This window comes from Propithecus coquereli, unplaced genomic scaffold (genome assembly GCF_000956105.1).
Source record: "Propithecus coquereli isolate 6110/MARCELLA unplaced genomic scaffold, Pcoq_1.0 Scaffold240, whole genome shotgun sequence".
NCBI classification, from domain to species: domain Eukaryota; kingdom Metazoa; phylum Chordata; class Mammalia; order Primates; family Indriidae; genus Propithecus; species Propithecus coquereli.
In genome coordinates this window covers 2,687,804-2,694,531 of record NW_012147953.1, presented here as the reverse complement: position 1 = coordinate 2,694,531, position 6,728 = coordinate 2,687,804, and the positions used below count along the sequence as shown (strand labels likewise).

Here is a 6,728-nt window from a genome sequence, read left to right as displayed (position 1 = left end):
TATATATGAGCAAGAGAGAGAGTCTCACTCTATCGCCCCAAGTAGAGTGCAGTGGCATCATGGTAGCTCACAGAAACCTCAAACTCTTGGGCTCAAACAATCCTCCTGCCTCAGCCTCACAAGTAGATGGGAATACAGGCAGCTACCGTGCCCAGTTAATTTTTTTTTTTTTGTCTATTTTTGGTAGAGACCGGTCTTGCTCTTGCTCAGGCTGGTCTTGAACTCTTGACCTCAAGTGATCCTCCTACCTGGGCCTCCCAGAGTACTGGGATTACAGGCATGAACCACCATGCCCCACCCGGGAAACAATTTTTTAAAAATATTAGGTTATAAAGAATGAAATGTCTGATTTCCTTAAGTATTAAGTTTGACAGTTGATATCTCTGACATTTCACTTTGACACTTTTTGTTTTATTTTTATTGTGAAGGCACATCCTCAGTCTTTCAAACGAACAGTTTGGCTTGTGATTATCTTTCAAATTTGTTTTATAACAATTTTTGTGCAACCATGGATAAGTCAAAAATTCATGTTATTTTTGAATCTGAGTTCCTTGTGGAACCAATGCAGCACAGACAGCTGGAAATATCAATGAAGTGTCTGAGAAGGATGTGGCTAATGAATGCACACTACCTCAGTGGTTTGACAACTTGCCTTCTGGTGATTTTAATCTTGAAAATGAGCCATGTGGGTGACCTGAGACCAAGGTGGACAATGATGAAAGCTGTAGTGGAAGCAAATCCATTTCAACCTATGTGTGAATTAGCAGCAAGGTATGATGATACTTTTGCAGCAATATTGGACTACTTCAAACAAATTGGCAAGGAAAAGAAGCTGCTTAGATGGGTATCACATGCGTTAACACGTTGACTGCCATCTGAGTTGTATTTAACTCAGGCTAGTTTTGAGCCCACAGTAGCATGAAGCAAAACCCTGCCTTTGGTTCCTGAAAATCTTACTTATTTATGTTTTTACTGTTCCAATTAATATTGACAATTTAATTCTAAAAATGTGGAATGTATTGCATATAACAGAAAACAATAAAAAATAAAAATTCAAAAGGATCGTTTTGTTTTAATAAAACCCTGTGGCCCCAGGAAGATTTTTTTTTTCTAGTGTGGCAGTCAATGTGTTAAAGAACATCAGAAGAGAAATCGTCTCGAAGCTTGCCTTTCTCTGCTGTCACAACACAAAGGGGAACCATACATTTCTACAGTGTATTGTTATGTGTGATGAAAAATTGATTCTTTTGGACAATGGCAAATGTTTGGCACAATGGTTGAATAAAGATGATTGGGTAAAGATGAAGTGTCCAAACACAGTCCAAAACCGAATATTCATTAAAAAAAAAGTTAATGGTGTCTATTTAGTGGTCCAGTGCTGGTATTATCCACTACAGCTTCATGAAACCTTGTCAGCCCATTACAGCAGATGTCTACAGCAACCAGATGGATGACATGATGAGGATGCTTGCAATTAAGCAGCTGAGATTGGTCAATAGAGACAGGCCTATCCTCTTGCAAGACAGTACTCTACCACACGTCACACAACAACGCTACTCAAACTACAGAAGCTGGATTTGGAAACTCTCTCTCACCCACAATATTCACCAGACTTTGTACCAACTGGCTACCACTTCATCCAGGCTTTGAACCACTTCTTGAAAGGAAAAATATTCAGTTCTCAACAGGTTGTAGAAAATGCCTTCCGTGATTTCATCACCACTGGCTCTCCAGGCCTCTTTGCTGCTGGCATAAACAAGCTACTGTTAAGATGGCAAAACTGTGTATAGTTTAGGCTCATACTTTGAATAATTGTACTCCTTCTTGTTTTAAATATAATAAACTACACTTTTTTAAATTGTAATAATTTATTTAATCCAGTATATCCAAAATATTATTTCAACATGTGATCAATATAATATTATTATCAAAGTTTTTTGGTACTAAATCTTTTCAAAGTCATTCTGTATTTTAAGCTTCCAGCACATCCCAATTCGAACCAGCCTATTCTACATAGCCCCACATGGCCAGTGACTGCCTCAATGAAGTTCACCTCTGAGGGTTCTGACTCTGATGACCTCAGCAAGGTGAAGAGCCTGAATCCACCTTTTCTGTCAGAGGTTAGGGAACACCTTTTTTCTGCCAAAATCTTTTCTGAGGCCCAACGGTGGGAGAGATGGTGCCCAGAAAGAGAGAGCAGGAAGCTACAAGAATGAAGTGTCCACAGGTAGACCATTGTTTCCCACCTGCTGCTTGGAAGGGGCCCATCCCCCTTCTAAAGATCAGACAGTGAAGAATGGATGAGTTGGTGGGTGGGTGGGGAGGAGAAGGAAATATATGTCTTTATATTTGTCCACAGCCTTGACCTAGAGAGTACAGATGTGAGGAAAGTAGATTCTCTTGCAGTTTGGCCTTGGCCCTAATTGTAAGGCTGTGGTTGTCTGTTTCCTCCTGTGGTGTAAGGCATTATCTGATTTTAAGAACCAATCACAGGTGCACACGTATACACACATTTCTGTATACCTCAACACCATCTAACAAGTGATCCAACTTTAAATATGGGGAAAATAAAATCAGTATGTATAGGGTACCCTCTGTTTGCCAGTTAGTTAATAATCAACCTGTCATTGAATCCTGGCATTCTATCTGCATTGGGTGTATATATTAGTTAGCTACTGCTGCTTATTGGCTTGTGATTAAGCAGGTAAGCAATTTAGTTTGTGCTCAGCAGGGCCATTTTCTGGTCTTGGCTAGACTCCTTCAGGCATGTGTGATCAGCTGCTGGTTGACTAGGCAGCTGTGCTTCTGTAGGTGAGCTGGCTGTCAATTTTGGTTCTCCTTCCCATGGTATCACATCCTCCAATAAGCTAACATTGTCTTGTTCTCATGGGCATGTAGAGTTCATATCCTGATTTCCGGGGAGTCCTGGCATCCTCATTACGAATATCCCAGTACCTGCTAGTCACAGAGTGACAGAAGCTGTGGCAGAGCCACCTCAACATCCCAGAGCAAAGGAGAAGGAGCGGTGAACACGGACCTCAGCAGAGGACACATGGGCAAGAGAGACAAAGTCCTCGCCAGATCCCAGAGGCCACTTCCTTCTTTCCAACTTCACACCAAATTAGCTAAAGTACACTTTTGATTCGAAATCAGACATTTCATATTTAATGACCAACACATGTTACTGTTACAGAAAGCATTTCATTAATTTTGTTTCCTATTCTCTTCACAGCCCAGAGAAAACAGAAGAGATATGTATTGGCATGCAGCACTCATTTCCACTTTCTTTTAGTTGACATTCTATACTGGAAAGCTTGGAAAGCTAAAAAAGTCCATTTCCTGGACTCTTTTGCAGCTTAGGATCTTGATGCCAAAGAGATTTGGCTATTGTTAGATGTGCTTCTCTGACATTTAGAAGGCAGGATATCATTATATTGATTTTGGCTATGTTTTGCTAGCAAGCAAAATCGTAGATACATGCTTTCTCTGCAGCAGTGTTATAGGGTCTGGTCTCTAACTTTCTAGGATTAGAGAGAAAGGTGTGGTAGAGGCACTACCCTCTCTCTCTCATCTCCTTTGGAGTAGAGACCAGGCCTTTTCAGCTCACCTTTCCACACCTTGGTATGAGTAGACATAGAATTAATAATTTTTGGAATGAATGAGGGGATGAATAGAGCTCTATAATTATCAAGTAAGATAGATAAAGGCGTGTCTTTCATGGCTTGAGACCAGGTTTAAGAGGGGCTTGTGTACCACATAGAATTCCTTTCAGAACTCATTTCAGTGATCTCATATTCAGAAATATAACTTTTTAGAATTGACATGCTGGTCCAGAGTCATGACACCCCCATCCAGGAGTCTGCCTCTAGTGGCCCAATTTAAATCCACCAAACAGAAGAAATGATAATCGTATAAAAATCAATGTCAAGAAGCAAAATATGTCTCTAAAACAGCATATGTTTTCTTAATACCATTTGTGATTTACTCTTTATCGATTTGTGAAAGTCAAAGATTTTTTTCAATGGTTCATGGACACCCAAGAACTTAAGGAGGTCAGTGAACACCTTAAAAGAACATGCAAAATTTGTCCGTAAGTCTTTGTGTGAGTGTGTGTGTATGTGTGCGTGTGTGCGTTCATGGACAAAAGTTTCATCCAATAATCTAATGAGTTCATGTACCATGCAATGTTAAGAACTATAATATTATTCTAGATCATACTGGATAGTGTTTGATTTCATAAATAAGATTATTTGGTATTTTAGATTATGACTTTGAACTGAGAAATATTGGATTTAAATCCTAGCTTGGTTATTTATTGGCTGTGAGATTTGAGCAAGTTACTTTACTTTACTCTTTACTTTATTCTGATACTTAATTTATTTGTAAAATGTGCCTAATAATGCTTTCTTTAGAGAGTATTCCAAGGATTAAGGGTATGTAAGAAAATACATAAAATGCAATTTATTAACAGTAAGTGTTAAATAAACTGCAACCATTTTCACCTATGTATAATTTTAGCAAGACTGCTTGGAGTTTGAGAAACCAGCAGGATATAGTTTTTGGTGGTTTGAATGAAAAGTTTTACAATTTTATTTTACAAATTCTCTAACCATGATTGATCTTGAACCACCAAATACAGCTAAATCCCAATTTAGCTGTGAGAATGCAGTTGCAATGAGAAAAGGTTGGAGAGATTTGATATTATAATTAAAGATGATTTTTAGACTGAAAATTAGAACGAACTGCCAAAGGAGACACTCATGCTTGAGAGATGCTGCCGCTGAGGCCCCGCTGGGATTCGAACCCAGGATCTCCTGTTTACGAGACAGGCGCTTTAGCCAACTAAGCCACAGAGCCGGCTGCATAATTACTCTGGCTTCTTTTTTAACCAAAATGGTACTCGATTAGGTAAAAAGTTGTTATTGTGTACCCTTTTTTTTTCTTTTAAGTAGATCTACTTCATCGCAAAGGCAGACTGCGAAAGGGACTGCTGGAAATCAGATTTCCTTCAAGCCCAACAAAACATACCCACACTCAACACAATCAGAAAATGTACTAGAACAACGCCAGCATGTCCAGAGAGCAGATAAAGCCACGGAATGGGAAGGAGGGGAGACGAGCCGAGTGTTCACTGCAGAGGAAGAGGCATCTATCTCTAGGTGTAGCGAGAACAGTTTTTACATTCCATTGCATTGTGGTAATTTAGAATCGTCGAGTGATTGAATATTCTAAAAGTGGAGTGAAAGGCTTTTCTAGGAAATACATTAGTTAGAACTTTCATCAAATTAATGACCTCTGGCTATTAAAAGATAACACACTTGTACTCCGAAAAACAATCAAAACCTCTAACACGTTCAAATTCTCCGAACACCTGTCAGATCTTACTCCTGTTGAGAAAGTAGACCACAGCAAGAAGGCGGCTTGGTCAGAGCACACTTAAGGGTGTTATGACTCAAATCCAAAGAGCCTTTCCCTCCCTGAGGGAATGGCCTCTGTTCCTGCGCCTCGTAGGAAGATGAACACGTGGAAACCAAAACTTGTAGGCGCTGGGGAGGCGTCACCAGACAGGGAAATTCCTCCTTCTCTATCCTGCCTTCCTCATTTTGGTTCTTCAAGAGATGTTCTCTAATGTCTTCCTCATGGATCCTCACCTTGTAGAAGCTAAACAAATATGAACTGATTGAAAAATCCCCTAATTAATATTCATTCTTAAACTGTCAACGATCGTATCCTAGTTTTCTGCCTTTAATTTAGAACTAAGGCTGGTGCATACAGCAAGGAAATAAGCAAGTGCCGCTGCACATCTACCCCGCTTCCACTGCCTTGTAAAAAGGCACTGGGGAGGACTCCAGAATTCATTACTAAACCAATGGCTGGGGATTCTGGGCCTGGTAACGCCCTTGAATTCCAAAGTCTTTCTTAATTCCTCTCTCGAGTCAAATGTTGGGCATTGCCATTTTCTATCCCACTTGGAATGTTTTCGTAGTGAATATAACCTTATTTTCTTGTTAATCAGGATAGTCACTTTTTAATTTAATCTATATTAACAAACTGCTATGATTAGAACTATACTATTACTCCATTACAGTTACTGTATTTTTACTGCGTTTGGAAAGCAGCTCCCCTAAATCATAACAGACCAGGAATCGTGGCGTTTCTGAATTCTAAATAGCTGAATTGTTTATGATCAGGATTGCATAAATTTGAGTCCCTCAAATACAATTAAGTTGTCTTCTAAGTTTTTCCCCAAACTTAACCAAAATGAACTTATTTTAAAAGGAATAAGGGAGGCCGGGCGCGGTGGCTCATGCCTGTAATCCTAGCACTCTGGGAGGCCGAGGCGGGCGGATTGTTTGAGCTCAGGAGTTTGAAACCAGCCTGAGCAAGAGCGAGACCCTGTCTCTACTAAAATTAGAAAGAAATTAACTGGACAACTAAAAATATATAGAAAAAATTAGCAGGGCATGGTGGCACATGCCTGTAGTCCCAGCTACTCGGGAGGCTGAGGCAGGAGGATCGCTTGAGCCCAGGAGTTTGAGGTTGCTGTGAGCTAGGATGACACCACGGCACTCTAGCCCGGGCAACACAGTGAGACTGTCTCAAAAAAAAAAAAAAAAAAAAAATTAAAAGGAATAAGGGAGAAGGGAGGTAAGTGTGAGAGGTTCATATCCCTAATTAAAAAGCTGAACAAAAATTTGAGTTCAAAGATAGAATAGAAGGAAAAGTAC

General features: G+C 39.8%; 1 non-coding gene across 1 annotated transcript; it reads right to left on the bottom strand.

Annotated features, from left to right (window-relative positions):
- Positions 1-4,783: 4,783 nt before the first annotated feature.
- TRNAT-CGU lies at positions 4,784-4,857 on the bottom strand. The gene has a single exon. It is a non-coding gene; the product is annotated as a tRNA-Thr (tRNA).
- Between the last annotated feature and the right edge of the window lie 1,871 nt (positions 4,858-6,728).